This window comes from Acomys russatus, unplaced genomic scaffold (genome assembly GCF_903995435.1).
Source record: "Acomys russatus unplaced genomic scaffold, mAcoRus1.1, whole genome shotgun sequence".
NCBI lineage: Eukaryota > Metazoa > Chordata > Mammalia > Rodentia > Muridae > Acomys > Acomys russatus.
The window spans coordinates 14,017-30,432 of NW_026131834.1; positions in this window are offsets into that span (position 1 = coordinate 14,017).

A 16,416-nucleotide genomic window follows, 5' to 3' on the forward strand; every position below is an offset into this window, starting at 1 on the left:
TTTAACCTACTTGCTTTTACGGCCAATATTAAAAATAACTATTTTTTCATAAACTGAGCCATTTAGGGAACAGTTGTGTTCCATAGTAATGTGCCATGAAGGGGTCAGGTAAGTTCCTTGTCTCTGTATTACAGATCTTGACGCTGAAGGAGCTTCAGTTCAGCAGATGTCATTTACTACGGACTGTTAAAGACGGTTGAGACATGCAGACTGTCAGATGCCTCACGAATGATTGCATTCTTTAAAATATCTGGACTGAGCTTCTGGTCATGATTGATTGCCAGGGTAAGCTTGATTTCGTCTCCTACATTTGTTTTCAAAATTAAACAAAAGCAAGTAACTAAGTTATTCATATTGTAAAAGATAACTAGGAAATACAAGTTTATGGTCACCCACTTCAGGTAATCAGTCGCTTGATGTTTAATGAAGAGGCAGAAATATTTATTTTCAAGCAACTAACATATGAGAATGTTAATGCTACTTGCCAGACCATCACTTATCCCTTTTAATAAAAATTAAAGGAGATATTGATCGTATGTTGATCTTGAATTTTATATACTTATTGTAAACCTGCGGAGGAAAACGGAGCAACAGAGTCATTGAAAGCAGTCTACCTACTAATGGCAAAGCTTACAAAATCTCAAGGAACCAGGACAAGGTGATGACCTAAGCCACTGACTGAACTACCTGGAGCAACAACTAGAGGGGAAATTCCACCTTGTAAATAGGAGGTGAATGAAATAATCAATAGCCTTAGGATTTAAAAAATGGAGGGGGTTTAGAAATAACAGAAACAATATGAAAAATGGGGTATTACTGAATCTACTCTTTTTTTTTTTTTTTTTTTTTTTTTTTTTTTTTTTTTTTTTTTTTTTTTTTTTTTTTTTATTAATTTATTCTTGTTACATCTCAATGTTTATCCCATCCCTTGTATCCTCCCATTCCTCCCCCCCCCATTTTCCCATTATTCCCCTCCCTATGACTGTTCCTGAGGGGGATTACGTCCCCCTATATATTCTCATAGGGTATCAAGTCTCTTCTTGGCTACTTGCTGTCCTTCCTCTGAGTGCCACCAGGTCTCCCCTCCAGGGGACATGGTCAAATGTGAGGCACCAGAGTATGTGAGAAAGTCGTATCACACTCTCCACTCAACTGTGGAGAATATTCTGACCATTGGCTAGATCTGGGAAGGGGTTTAAAGTTTACCTCCTGTATTGTCCTTGGCTGGTGCCTTAGTTTGAGCGGGACCCCTGGGCCCAATCTGCCTATCATATTGTTCTACTTGTAGATTTCTAGGACCCTCTGGATCCTTTTATTTTGCTGTTCTCCCATGCGTCTCTCATTTAGAGTCCCAATAGGATGCCTTCCCCTCTGTCCCAGTTTCCTGGTAAGTGAAGGCTTTCGTGGGACATGCCCCTTGGGCTAGTATGCAGATATAAGTGAGTATATACCATTTGATTCTTTCTGCTTCTGGGTTAACTCACTCATTATGATCATTTCTAGCTCAATCCATTTATCCACAAATTTCGGGAATTCCTTGTTTTTAATAGCTTAGTAGTATTCCATAGTGTATATGTACCAGTTTCTTTATCCACTCTTCTACTGAGGGACACTTAGGCTGTTTCCATGTTCTGGCTATTATGAATAAGGCTGCTATGAACATGGTTGAGCAAATTTTCTTGTTGTGTGCTGGAGCATCTTCTGGGTATATTCCAAGGAGTGGAATAGCTGGGTCTTGAGGAAGCCCTATTCCCATTTTTCTGAGATAGCACCAGATAGATTTCCAAAGTGGCTGTACTAGTTTGCATTCCCACCAGCAATGAAGGAGTGTTCCTCTCTCCCCACATCCTCGCCAGCATGTGGTGTCGCTTGAATTTTTGATCTTAGCCATTCTGATGGGTGTAAGATGGAATCTCAGAGTTGTTTTGATTTGCATTTCCCTGATGACTAAGGAGGTTGAGCATTTCTTTAAGTGTTTCTCAGCCATTTGATACTCCTCTGTTGAGAATTCTCTGTTTAGTTCCAAGCCCCATTTCTCAATTGGGTTATTCGGTTTGGTGGTGTTTAATTTCTTGAGTTCTTTATATATTTTGGATATTAGACCTTTGTCAGATGTAGGGTTGGTGAAGATTTTTCCCAGTCTGTAGGCTGTCGCTTTGTTCTCTTGACAGTGTCTCCTGCCTTACAGAGCTTCTCAGCCTCATGAGGTCCCATTTATTAATGGTTGACATTAAGGCCTGGGCCGTTGGTGTTCTGTTCAGGAAGTTGTCTCCTGTGCCAATATGTTCCAGGCTCTTTCCCACTTTTTCTTCTAAGTGAGTTAGTGTCTCTGGTTTTATGTTGAGGTCTTTAATCCACTTGGATTTGAGTTTGTGCAAGGTGACAAATATGGGTCCAGTTTCATTTTTTTACACATAGACCTCCAGTTAGACCAGCACCATTTGTTGAAGATGCTATCCTTTTTCCATTGAATGGATTTGGCTTCTTTGTCAAAAATCAAGTGACCATATGTGTGTGGATTCATATCTGGGTCTTCGATTCGATTCCACTGATCAACCAGCCTGTTGCTGTGCCAGTACCATGCTGTTTTAAGTTATTGCTTTATAGTACAGTTTGAGATCAGGTATGGAGATTCCTCCGGAGCATCTTTTATTGTACAAGATTGTTTTAGCTATTCTGGGTTTTTTGTTTTTCCATATGAAGTTCAGAATTGAACTTTCAATGTCTTTAAAAAATTGTGTAGTTATTTTGATAGGGATTGCATTGAATCTATAGATTGCTTTTGGTAGGATGGCCATTTTTACTATGTTATTCTCCCGATCCATGAGCAAGGAAGATCACGCCATCTTCTCAGGTCATCTTCAAACTCTTTCTTCAGAGTTTTGAAATTTTTTTCATACAAGTCCTTCACTTGCTTAGTTAGGGTAACTCCTAGATTTTATATTGCTTGTGGCTAATGTGAAGGGTGTGGTTTTCCTAATTTCTTCCTCTGCAAGCTTGTCATTTGTGTATAGGAAGGCTACAGACTTTTTTGAGTTAATTTTGTATCCAGCCAATTTGCTGAAGGTGTTTATCAGCTTTAGGAGTTCTCTGGTGGAGTTTTGAGGGTCACTTATGTACACTATCATATCATCTGCAAAGAGGGATAATTTGACTTCCTCTTTCCCATTTGGATCCCCTTGATCTCCTTTTGTTGTCTTATTGCTCTGGCTAGAACTTCGAGTACTATATTGAAGAGATATGGAGAGAGTGGGCAGCCTTGCCTTGTTCCCGATTTGAGAGGAATTTCCTTGAGTATCTCACCATTTACTTTGATTTTGGCTATTGGCTTGCTGTATATAGCCTTTATTATGTTGAGGAAAGTGCCTTGTATCCCCGATCTCTCTAAAACTTTAAACATGAATGGGTGTTGAATTTCATCAAATGCTTTCTCTGCATCCAAGGAGATAATCATGTGGTTTTTTATTTTCAGTTTGTTATATGATGGATTACATTGATGGATTTCCGTATATTAAACCATCCTGCATGCCTGGAATGAAGCCTACTTGGTCATGATGAATGATATCTTTGATGTGCTCCTGTATTCGTTTTGCAAGTATTTTATTTAGTATTTTTGCATCTATGTTCATAAGAGAAATTGGTCTGAAATTCTCTTTCTTTGTTGAGTCTTTGTGAGGTTTAGGTATCAATGAGACTATGGCCTCATAGAATGAATTTGGTAATTTTCCATCCATTTCTCTCTTTGGAGTAGCTTGAAGAGTATCGGTATTAGCTCGCCCTTAAAGGTCTGGTAGAATTCTGCACTGAAACCATCTGGCCCTGGGTTTTTTGGTTGGGAGACCATCGATGATTGCTTCTATTTCTGTCGGGGAAATGGGACTATTTAACTTGTTTATCTGTTCTTCACTCAACTTTGGCAAGTGAACTTGATCAAGAAAATCGTCCATTTCCCTTAGATTTCAAATTTTGTGGCGTATATGCCTTCAAAGTAGGATCTTATGATTCTTTGAATTTCTTCAGTGTCTGTTGTTATGTCTCCCTTTTCATTTCTGATTTTGTTGATTTCAATACTGTCTCTCTGCCTTTTAGTTAGTTTGGCTAATGGTCTGTCTATCTTGTTGATTTTCTCAAAGAACCAGCTTTTGGTTTTGTTCTGAATCTACTCTTACGATCTATATATTAACACAAATTCAGGATATATTTTGATTACAGCATACTATGTATCAACTCTTATTAATGTGTCACACCTGTGTAATTCTTAACACTGCTCTATACATTTTTAATCTTTTTAAAAGCTACTGTCACAAACTGTTTAGGATACTAAAGAAATACAAACTAATAGTCAACCAAACTTATGGCTTTGTTAGGTATAGTCTAGTTAATCACAGATGTTTTCTAAGTCAATCAGTCCATATATAGCTAGAGAGAAGAAATTTAGATACACTTAAGATAGATAGATTGTCTTTAAAAAATCTCAGAGATCTACAAAATATGACATTTAAATATGTTTATTAATTTGAGGATGTGTGGCTTCATATGTGGCAAGCTAGCCACCAGAAAAGAAAATATCCTTGTTTCTATTGCAGACAGAATGAATACTGGACAGACCAGATGAGGGAAAGTTGACTGTCAATGTTTGCAAAGACAAGGTAGGCAAATCCTTTATATTACCTGCTTTAAACAGAAGTCGGTCAGATATTATGAGATAGAAGATTGGTTATTAGAAACACATTTAAGAGACTTAAATGTTTGAGGTAACTTCAAAGGATTACTACAGTTCAACTTGTTTTCTAAATCTCTAAGAGTTGAGAGTAATTTGGAGATAAGATACATAATTTGAGCATATGCCTTTAATCCTAACAGAGATGGGTGCATCTCTATAAATTAGTTATTTCTAAATCCTACGGTTTACGATGGACAAGTTCTGTGTATGATTCATACCTTATTGCTAGCACTTGGATGACATACACCTTTAGTCCCAATAATCAGGAGACAGAAGCATACAGATCTCTGAGTTCTAGGCCAGCCTGATACAGAATAAGTTCCAAGTAGAGAAAAACACGACAGCCTCAGTAGCTGTTTCCTCAAAAATCTGTATCCAGGACAACTGCAAAGAGCTAACTAACGTTGTGCAGCCTCACAGACTGTTCCTGCCTGGAGTTAATTTAACCCTGCATTTACACAGCCTAGAGACTTGACAGCAATGGTTCTACTAGATTGCTTCAATTTGATTCAAATAGACGTCACAATTTTCCAAATTTCTTAGGCACCTAAAGGGAAACTAGCCCCAAATCAGAAGGAAGCCTTTTTGAGATATCAATGCCCAATATCCAAAAGGCAGGTGGATGTTTGTTTTTTGTTTGTTGTTTTTGGTTTTTCAAAACAGGGTTTCTCTGTGTAGCTGGCTGTCCTGGACTTGCTTTGGAGACCAGGCTGGCCTCAATTCACAGCGATCCACCTGCCTTTGTGTCCCGAGTGCTGGGATTAAAGGTATGTGCCACCACCCCAGCTGATTTTTGATATTTCAATGGGTGGGTGGAAGGGTCATCCATTTGGGGGGGGTGGTGTTTGAAAGTTGGTAATGGTCTTGGTCAGGGAGGAAACAAGATACAGGGGGTTAAATTCAAGGATTCCTTTCTCTCTTTTTCTTTATCTTTTTTTTCTTTATCAAGAAAAGGCTTGAAAGAAAAAAGAAATAATATAGGGAAAAAGGTAGATTACTGAAACTATACTTAAAGATCTTTGTATATTGTATATTGATACAAATTAAGGTTATAATTGGTTACATTGGTATAGAACTTTTCTACATTGATACAAAATTAAGGTTTTATTTTGGTTACAGCATACTATGTATCAGCTGTTTTCGATGGATTATTCCAACATAATTCATTAAAATGAAATGTGAAATTCTAGACCATTTGAAAGCTGCAATCAGCAGGCCATGGTGGCACATGCCTTTAATCTCAGCACTTGGAAGGCAGAGGCAGGCAGATGACTGGGAGTTTGAGGCCAGCCTGGTCTGTAATGCAAGTCTAGGACAGCCAAAAACAAAACAAAACAAAACAAAAAAAGAAAAAGAAAAAGAAAAAAAAGAAAAGAAAAGAAAGCTACTATCACAAACTGTTTAGGATAATTAAGAAATGCAAACTAATAGTTCATAAAGGTTGTGGTTTTGTTAGGTACTAGCTTGATCACGGGTATTTTCTAAGTTAATCAGTTATTATCTAGCTAGAAATTAGTAGTTCATATAAACTAGAAAGAGGTAGATGGTCTTCAAAAACCGCAGAGATATATAGAATATGACATTTAAAGATGTTTTATTAATAAGAGAATCTTTCTTTTTAGACAATGAGACATGTCAGCTCCTGGCAGCATCCCCTTTAGACTTTGAAGAAGAAGATGAACATCAAAAATTCTACTTTAGTGGATGCCTTCATATATGGCAAGCTAGCAACCATACAATAAAATGTCCTTGCTTCCTTCTACAGACAGATTTCTATCTAAAATGGACAGCTGGATACAAAAAAAAAATTCATTGCCAACATTTGAAAGGACAAGTAGTGAGTCCTTCTACCTGCTTCACACAATAGTCTGACAGATATTCTGAGCCAGATGGTTGAAGATGATGCTCCAACATTATAGAGAAATCTTGGGTGACTGTACAGACAGCAGAATCTAACATTTCTATAATTTTGGAAGCTACTTACCCTGCACTTCCTATTTACTCAGATAACATTTATCCTTCTCAGGTCTCTGGTGGGGTTGAATACTAAATACTTACAGTCTTACTCTTAAGCTTAAGTTAGTTTACGTTTCAAGAAGATGTATTGGGTCTAGAGTGTTTTTTGATTGCTAACGCAAGTTTTATACAAAGCGATTTAGGTCCAGAACTTTGGACTCATTGAGATAGTACAAATAGTAGAATGCTAAAAACATGTGGTCTGGAAATTATGAATTTAAAGTTTATTGATGTTAGAGAAAAAATATTTTACTTAGACAAAAAAGAAAAATGTTGCAGGATATTTGATCTCATTGTGAACCATAAATTATGAAGTGTAAAAAAACTTTTCATGTTTGGCATGGTTGAACCCTAACACACACCTTTAGTCCAAGAACTTTCTGTTTATTGGAAACTTGTGATTAAGGTGTGGTTCAGCAAGCCTAGCATACATCTTTAATTTAAATACTTTCTGTACACAGGATTTAATAAAGTGAAACCAAGGTCAAGAGGCAAAGCAAGAAACCATCTGCAGTGATTAAAGAGTAGGAGGGACTTTGAGTTGAAGAACATTTAAAACAGCTTGCATAGGAAAAAAAGACTTTTATGTTTTAGAGCCTTGGAGTCAGCAAGATTTTCAGCTTTTGAGCTTTGAGCAGGCAAGCTCTTTGGATTTTAGTTTTTGGCCTTTGGTTTGTTGGTCCTCCCCCCCCCCCCTTGGCCATCCGTTGATCTAGTGAGCATTTTGGACTTTTTCCTCTAAGACATGAGTTATGTAGGAATGTCAGTTGGGTGCTTTCTCCACTACTATGATATAGCATATTTTCACCCAAGTATCTGGCTCCTGAGTCTCTATTCATAAAATTGAATTATTGGGATTTTCATTTTTCTAAAACAACTGTGTTTGGCTCATGTATGTGTGGTTCATTCCTGCCTGCCTAGGGAGGCCAGGAGATGGGGACAGATCCCTGAAATTGGAGTTACAAATAGTTGTGAGGTGATGGATGAACTTAGGATGGAAATTGGGTGATCTCCAAGAGTCATCAGTGTTCTAAAGTGCTGAGGTGTTTTCTATAATTGAACATGTTTTCTGTCCATGGAAGACCAGGTTACTATGGGAGTCAAACTCCCATTGCTCATTAAAGAGTGTAATTCTCCTGTAAGTGGGAGAATTAGGCTCAGGCATGGCTCTGTATGTGTGTCACCAAGGCAATGTGGTCAGTCCTGAAAATATATATCCACAGCCAACAAGAACCAGACTCACCATGTTATAATCACATATTAGATCACACATATTCATACATATCAAGGAAGAAGTATGAAGTGAAGATCTTTGGAGGGCATGGAGGGTGGGCAAGGAAGGAAAAATGTTGTAATATATATTTAATCAAAGATTCTAAAAGTAAATTTTAATTTAGAAAATAGGAGCAAGAGATGGCTCAGCAGGTAATGGCACTGGGTGCTCACACAGTTGGGTACACCTGTGAGGAGTTTTTCTTAATTAAAGCTTTTGAAGTGGGAATACCATCCATGAATCTGAATCTTTTGCGGCTATAAGATTTACCTTTAATCTTAGCCACACCTGGTGGCATCCTATATATATAAAAGACAATGAAGAAGAATCTATCTATCTATCTATCTATCTATCTATCTATCTACCTATCTTCTTCTCTGTCTGTCTCTGTCTTAGAGGCTACTGTTTTGACATCTTACTGAGTACTCAAGTCCAGCCTAGACATCCAGCCGCTGACCTGAACTCTAGACTGAACTTCTGGATTCTTCAACTTTTAGCTGGTAGAGAGCACTTGTTGGAATAGCTGGCCCTGTGAGCCATTCTAGTCAACCCCTCTCCTACACACAGAGATTCATGTTGTCATTCTGCTCATCTCGAGAGCCTTGACTGATATGGCTATGTTTTTTTCATCTTAACTCCCAGGAAGGATGTTGACTAAATATAGTGTTGATAAAAGACATTCTTCTTTGAATCATTTCTTTGTAAGTTTTCAACACTTCCATGAAGACTATACTTTTGATTATTATTAATTTTCAAGTTGACTTTCAGGAAGAAAACTCCTATGGGAATGGAGCCATCATCCATCCTTCTGCTGAGAGAAAGACCTGTCATTGTGTTTGTGATCTGGTCCTGCTTTTCTCTCAGGGTTACTGAAGTAGCTCTGCCTTCAGGTTAAATGTACCTGAGGTTCCCTGACCTCAGCATGAAGAGACGTAGAACAAAGGTTTTGTTTTCTAAAATCTCTCCGTAATTGTTACTATTGTAGGCACCCTTCCACCTGTGGGACAGGAAAATGTCTCCACTCCACATTGTGGCTGTGGCCTCCACCTTGTGTCCAGAAGGAAGAAAGGGGCGTGTCTGTGTAAGGAGGTGGCCCCCAGAGCCCAGCCTTCAGGAAAGCAAATCTTCATTTTTGCTCCCTCCTTTTGTGGTCAGGGTTGAACTCGGTCCATATTCCCAAGATTGAGGAATTGGGTAGGTCCTACCCTATGCCTTGAAATATTTTACTAATTATTTGTTAAACTTGTAAAAAATAATGTAAATCGTGCTGTTATCTAAATGAAGGTGGCTAAGTTGTAAAATATATTTCCTGCTAAGCCCTCACTAACTCCAGACAGATGACCCATTTTTATTTTATTTTCTTATTTAATTGTTTATTATTTTTTGTTCCCTTATCAGCTTCAGCTCTGTGTGAATGTCTAGGAGGATGAATAAGAGACCTTGGATTCAGGACCAAAGTTTAGTGGAATAATTAAGGATCTTGAGGCCAGGTGTCCTGGATCAGCCCCAGTCTCCGGCAGATACTCTCTTTCAGAACGTATAATTTTAAATTTGACTTGATGACCCCACCACCCACCAAAGCTCCCCTCATCTTATGGTTTTCACCCTTTAAATATGCGATACATCTTCCCTTCAGGGTTGTGGTTCAGATCGCAAACTGAACATCTCTCTTTGCCCATAGAAAATAAAGCCTACAGTTTTTTTTTCCTCTGTGTAGCCTTGGCTGTCCTGGACTCACTTTGTAGACCAGGCTGCCCTCCAACTCAAAGTGATCCACCTGCCTCTGCCTTCTGAGTGCTGGGATTAAAGGCATTCGCCACCACCGCCCGGCTAAAGCCACGTTTTTAAGCTTCAGTATCTGATGTGAGTTTCCTGGGCTTCCACTCCAATCCAACACCTAGAAAGTGCTGAAAGACGGAAGTCTCAGCTATTGGAGGCCAGGGGCAGGGCTAGTGAAATGCCAATCTCCAAGACCAGCGCCTGTGGCTGAAAATAGTTCCAGGAATCACTGTGTTCCTTCTGTGAACTCTACTCCTAAGGGAAGTACTTTTTTCTCTCAGCGTTTACTAGCCAATCAGAACGTGCGGGAGGACTACCAGTCAAAAAAGGAGGCGGGCTTCCGGTCTCTGGGCTCAGTTCTGAAGCTGAGGGAGGCGGCTCTTCCGGTCTCTGGGCTCAGTTCCGAAGCTGAGTAACTGCTACTCAGATCTCTGTAGTGAGCTGTGAGGAGTCCACAGGGCATCCTGAAGCCTAGATATGGTGAGCAAGGGGCCGCTGTTGGGAGGAGTGGGCGGCTGAGCCTCTGGAGCCCGTGTTATGGGCTTTACCTGGCGCTGGGTCGGAAGCAGTGGCTAACGTGGTGTCCTGTGAGGTCTTTTGTGGTCCCTGCAACTACCTGCGCCCACGTGGTGGCCTTGGCGTAACTGAGCTCTGTGTCTGTGCAGAGCATCGGGAACAGGGCCTGTGTGTAGAAACACACAGTGCTTTCTGTGCATCAGAAGCTGCCAGGGTACCAAACTCAGGGCATTGTAGTTTCTCTAGTGTACTAGAGTTTCTGCACTTCCTATTTAACCTCTAGGAGTGCGATCCATTTGGAGCTAATTTCGTAGAGGTAGTAAATGGAATCTCATGTGTTAGCGCTCCAGTACTACGCTGCGATGTAGAAGATTAGAATTGACGACAGAAACGATTTACCAATGCTTATGGGATAGTAAATCACATAAAGTGGAATTTAGGTACAACACCTCAAAATACATAGTATGTTAACCAGGGTTGGTAGAGATTAGGTCCTAAAAAAAGGCTCACGCACTAGGATTATCTACACATTTGGCTCCAAATAGTAACAAAGGAGACAAATGCTTTACAACCCATCACTAGTCCAATCCCCACATAAAGAGCAGGGTTCTAACACGCTGCTCACTGGAGCATTACAGGGTCACAACCACACTAAGGCCTGGTGTGCCATGAAAGTCCAGTTTTCCTTTGAGAATAGCATAGTTGTGCCATATGGTCAAGAAGATCCAGATGACAACTATTTGGAAAGGAAAACACTGTTGTATTAAATGCTGTCATGGTCCAGCAAGTTTTTTCCTGAGTCCATCATGAGTGGAGAAGAACAGAGCTCCTTCTGAAACCCAGGAAGATGCTTGGTAGATCCAGTAACAGCCTGCGGCCCAGGCCTTGGGAGCTTTCACTAATGCGCTGAGGTATAAAGAAATAGATAGCACCTTCTAAAAAACCAGGAATATGCTTAGGAGAGTTTGTCATGGCTTGATGCCAGGGCTATCGGAGTGGAGGGGTGTGCTTCTGTGCCTTAGACCCCCCCCCAGCTCTTACCACAATATAGGGCTGTGATTATCATCAATCCAAGGCCATTTTGAGATAGGTCAGTAATGTTCTTAAGATCCCCTGTTTTACCTTTATGCAGCATGTGTTATTATCTTCCTTCTGTGTTTATTACATTGTATGATTATTTCTGCTGTCTTCACAGAAGTGCCCCATTTCCTTCCATTTTAGCCAGGAAATAGTATACCAGATGTTATTCTTTTAATCAGCTTGCTGACATGAGACCTGTCTTGTGTAAAACCTCCCCACACCAGCTTTTATCTTTTCTAACTTCTACTTTTCCAGTCTTTCTCACCCCATGGCACATTCCCCTCTAGAACTTATCACTGAGTAATAATCTGCTGCTTCAGGACACTCGGGTACTTAAGAAATAGTTTTTTGTTTCTTTAAAGGTTTTATTCATGTATTTAGTATTTAAGTTAGAATATATTGTGTTAATGAATCTAGTTTATTTTATACAGATGCCCAGTTTTCCTATTATTGTTTTTGAAATTAAAAGTATTATCTGTATTACCTGTAGGCCTGGCTAGCAATCAGTTAAGACACAGACAATTGTTATATTTAAAATAGCCTTAGTTAACCTGGGGCAGGGCAGATATCAATCCTCTAAATTACCTCCCTTAGGGGGGCAGACATGGGATCCCTGCCTCAATCCCATGCCATCTGCTTCTAATAATTTCTATCAAGCTGCCTTCCATCCATAATCCAAATACTTGCTAGTGTTCTTCATCTGGATTCTCCATCCACACCACTGGCCATGTGCTTCTCCCCCAGCTAACCCATTGCAGCCTTCCTCTCTTCACTTCAGGTCTCTCTCCTCCTGGCAGTCCTTTCTTCTTCCCAGAATTCCTTCCTCTTTAAGCCCCACCTATCTCCTGCCCTGCCCAGGTGGGATGGCTTTTTATTAAGCAAAAGGTGGGTCAGACAGCAAGCGATAATTAGCATCAGATACATCAGATTATCCCCAACATCTCCCCTTTCTGTCAAAATAAAAAAGGCCATTTTTTATATTCAGTAAGTACAATTATGAAAAATTACAAAAACTAATAGGTAAGACTTACACACACAATTTCTAATCAAAATGTATTTGGCAAGCTTGTAGAAAACATTATCTATTCTATTGTGGTAAGTTTAAAGTTTGAACCTAATCAACATCTATTAAAGCTCAAATCCAGCAACCTAAAAGTATCTATCTAGACTTAAAAGTATCTTTTAATTTTTAAACAACTAAGCTTAATTTAAAATTAATTCTCTTTAACCCCATCAGACTTGAGAAGGAATAAATTTAATTACCTGAGTAAAAGGGAACAGCAGGTTAGCAGCTTCCAAAATGAAAAATGACAGAGACAGTTTACTGCCTGAACAGACACCCAAAACTCTGTAATGTTGGAACATCATCTTCAGCCTTCTGGCCCAATATATCTGACAGACATATTTGTGAAGCATTAGAAAATGGCAGGACACCAAACTCAGAGAGTCTTATTTCCTCTAGTATCTCTAGAATTTCTGCACTTTGCATTTAAACCTTAGGAGTGAGATCCATTTGGAGTTAATTTCCTGCAAATGGAAATTGGACTCTCATGTGTTAGGTAGCACTCCATAAAGTAGAATTTAGCTAAGAGCGGGCTGCCTCTACAACTCTCCAAAACACATAGTTTGTTAACCAGGGTTGTTAGAGATTAGGTGCTAGAAAACATGCTCATTCACTAGGATTATCTAGACATTTGGCTCCAAATTAAAACAAAGGAGACAACTTGGACAAGTCCATTCCTCATATTAAGGAACAGGAGTCTAACAAGCTGCTCGATGGAGCATTACAGCATCACAACCAACACTAAGGCCTGGTGTGCCATCACCACCCAGTTTTCTTCTTGAGAAAAGCATAGTTGTGTCATATGGTCACGAAGATCCAGATAACAACTATTTGGAAAGGAAAACACTGTTGTCTTGAGGCTTAGCCTGATCAAGCAAGACCTTCCCATGTGTGGAGAAGCAGCATAGCTCCTTCTAAACCCCAGGAAGATGCTTGGCAGATCCAGTAAAAGCCTGGGGCCTAGGCCTCAGCAGCTTTCACTAGAGCCTGAGGTACAGAAAAAAAGATAGCTTCTTCCCTGAAACCATGAATATGCTAGGGAGAATTGGTCATATTCTGCTGCCAGGGCCTTTTGGGAGGGGTTGCCACTGTTCTTGAGACCCCCAATTCTTACCACCACATGTGGCTGTGGTTATCAATCCCAAGGCCACTGTGGGCTAGGTCACTAATGTTGTTAAGATCCCATTACCCTTATGCAGCATGTTTGATTAACTTCCTTCTGTGCTTATTGCATTGTAGGATTGTTTCTGCTGTCTTCATAGAAGTGCCCCGTTTCCTTCCATTTTTGCCTGGAAGTAGTATACCAGATATTATTCTTTTTAATCAGCTTGCTTGGCATGAGACCTGTCTCGTGCAAGACCTCCCCACACCAGCTTTCATCTTTTCTTCCTTCTATTTTTTCTGTCTTTCTCATCCCATGACACCTTGGAACCTGTTAGTGAATAAAGATCTGCTGCATCAGGACACTTGTGTACTTAAGAAATAGTCGGGATATCATTTTTATTCGTTTAACTAAAGAGTTTATTCATATATTTAGTAATTTAAGTTAGAATATATTGTGTAATTAATCCAGTTTATTTTATACATTTCCCATGTTTTCCTATAACATCTATTATATAGTCCCAATTTCTACCCCTGATTTGACATTCTGCTTCCATAATATAGTAAATGACTTTATGTTTTAATTCCTGATTTTAGATGTTCTCTCTCCATTTTTAAATAGTCTGTGCTTTTTAAAATTTCAGTCCATCCATTATAAACATACTTTTAATTAATTTATTCAGATTACATCTCAATTGTTATCCTATTACTTATATCCTCCCGTACCTCCCTCCCTCCCGCTTTCACCCTATTCCCCATCCCCTAGGTCTATGACTGAGGGGGACCTCCTCCCCCTCTCTATGGTCATAGGCTATCAAGTCTCATCTTGGTAGCCTGCTTAGTCTTTCTTTGAGTGCCACCAGGCCTCCCCACCAAGGGGAAGTGGTCAAATATGGGGCACCAGAGTTCAAGTCAAAGTCAGTCCCTGCTCTCTACATAACAGTGGAGAATGTCCTGTCCATTGGCTAGATCAGAGTAGGGGTTCAGTGTTTACTACTTGTATTGTACTTCGTTAGTGCAGTAGTTTGAGCAGACCTCCCTGGGCTCTGATCCACCATCAAGATGTTCTTCTTGTAGATTTCTAGGACCCTCTGGATCCTTCTATTTCTCCATATCCTATATTTCTCTTGTCTAGAGTCCCAGTAGGATGTCCTCACATCTATCCCATTCTCCTGGTAAGTGAAGACTTTCATGGGACATGCCTTTTGGGCTAGTGCCCATTTATAAGTGAGTATAGACCATGTGAGTCTTTTTGCTTCTGGGTTAACTCACTCAGTATGATCATTTCTAGTTCCATCCATTTGTCCACAAATGTCGGTATTTCCTTGTTTTAATAGCTGAGTAGTATTCCATAGTGTAAATGTAGCCACAGTTTCTTTATCCATTCTTCAACTGAGGGACATTTACGCTTGTAGGGGACGGGCTATATGGCCAATGTTTAGCCATCTTGTGAGGGGCTAGGTTCCTATTTCTCCAGTGGTCTGTCGTTTACCAGAAACCAGCTGACCCTGTCGTGGATCGGCAGTTAGACACCTGTTGTGGTTTATTGTGGGGGACAGTCATTCTAAGACCCCCAAGCTACTCCTTTCTGGATATAAACTAGCATTTCCAGTAAGACTACTGGTAAGATCAGATTAAAGGCCAGCAGCCTGCAAGCAGCAGTTCCTGGAACTTTTTCCTGACTAACCAGATCTTTTACAATTTCCCTTTCTCTCTGGAATTCCTTCCTCTTCTGTGATTATAGCAGCTGTAAAGGTAGACACCTGCTGGAGCATTCCAGGGTCTCTTGTCCCCCCACTTGTCTGCCCCCTCCACAGGTACCCATTGAAGACCCCGCAGGCCAGAACATAGGCTGTTTCCAGGTTTTGGCTATTATGAATAAGGCCGCAATGAACACGGTTGAGCATATGTCCTTGTTGTTTGGTGGAGCATTTTCTGGGTATATTCCAAGGAGTGGAATAGCTGGGTCTTGAGGAAGCCGTATTCCCAGTTTTCTGAAATAGCACCAGATAGATTTCCAATGCAGTTGTACAAGTTTGCATTTCCACCATCAATGAAGGAGTGTTCCTCTTTCTCCACATCCTCGCCAGCATGTGGTGTCACTTGAGTTTTTTGATCTTAGCCATTCTGATGGATGTAAGATGGAATCTCAGAGTCGTTGCTGCAGGACTTTCCAGTGGTGAAGCCAAAAAATGGCTCCTCCAGATATTGTGTTTGAAATGGCACGTGCATACAAGGGACCTTACGTCTTCACAGATGAACATGAAGTGCTTTTGGAGACTGAAAGAACTTTAACTAAATAAAGATTTTCAGGCTAGGGCTATCTGACCAGAGGGTAAAAGGGTGAGCTAGGAAGGCTGTGCTGTCCTAGTCATGTGATCCTTGTTCATCCAGTAGGGAATGTGCTACTGTCCTGTGACCCAGTGGGTGGCTGTAGTTTAGGAGAGATTCTGGGAAGGCCTAACAACCATATTCACTAATAGAAGGAAGCTGTGAGGGAGACCAGCAGCCATACCAGGGTGAATGTGAGGGCTACTGTACTCAGGTCAGGGGTAGCAGGCAGTTGAGCTACAGGTACTGGAATGGAATGTGAAACAGACTGTTGTTCCCTCTGTGTGGTGACCTGGGCAATGTCTCTTGGCCACTAAACTTCTCTGATTGTGGATTCCTTAGGGAGAGTGAGGCTTTGCAGCCAAGGGTGTGGGACACTGTTGAGCTCGTAACATCACTATCCAGTGTGCACACCCACATTGCTTTTGATGTGTGGGGGAAAACTGAAGGTCTGGTTTCTAGATGGTCTGACCATTGCTTTCTGCTTTTATGTTTTCTTACAAGTTTTACAAAGAGGTTAGAAACTGTTAAAAA